Below are 475 nucleotides of genomic sequence, written 5' to 3' on the forward strand. Positions count from 1 at the left end.
TTGTACCGGGCCTTTCGAAAGTATTCACATCCCTTGACTCATCCCTAATCTGGTTTTAGTTTTGTACCGGGCCTTTCGAAAGTATTCACATCCCTTGACTCATCCCTAATCTGGTTTTAGTTTTGTACCGGGCCTTTCGAAAGTATTCACATCCCTTGACTCATCCCTAATCTGGTTTTAGTTTTGTACCGGGCCTTTAGAAAGTATTCACATCCCTTGACTCATCCCTAATCTGGTTTTAGTTTTGTACCGGGCCTTTCGAAAGTATTCACATCCCTTGACTCATCCCTAATCTGGTTTTAGTTTTGTACCGGGCCTTTAGAAAGTATTCACATCCCTTGACTCATCCCTAATCTGGTTCTGGTTTTGTACTTGGCCTTTAGAAAGTATTCACATCCCTTGACTCATCCCTAATCTGGTTTTAGTTTTGTACTGGGCCTTTAGAAAGTATTCACATCCCTTGACTCATCCCTAA

This window comes from Oncorhynchus kisutch, linkage group LG1 (genome assembly GCF_002021735.2).
Source record: "Oncorhynchus kisutch isolate 150728-3 linkage group LG1, Okis_V2, whole genome shotgun sequence".
In the NCBI taxonomy this organism is placed as follows: Eukaryota; Metazoa; Chordata; class Actinopteri; order Salmoniformes; family Salmonidae; genus Oncorhynchus; species Oncorhynchus kisutch.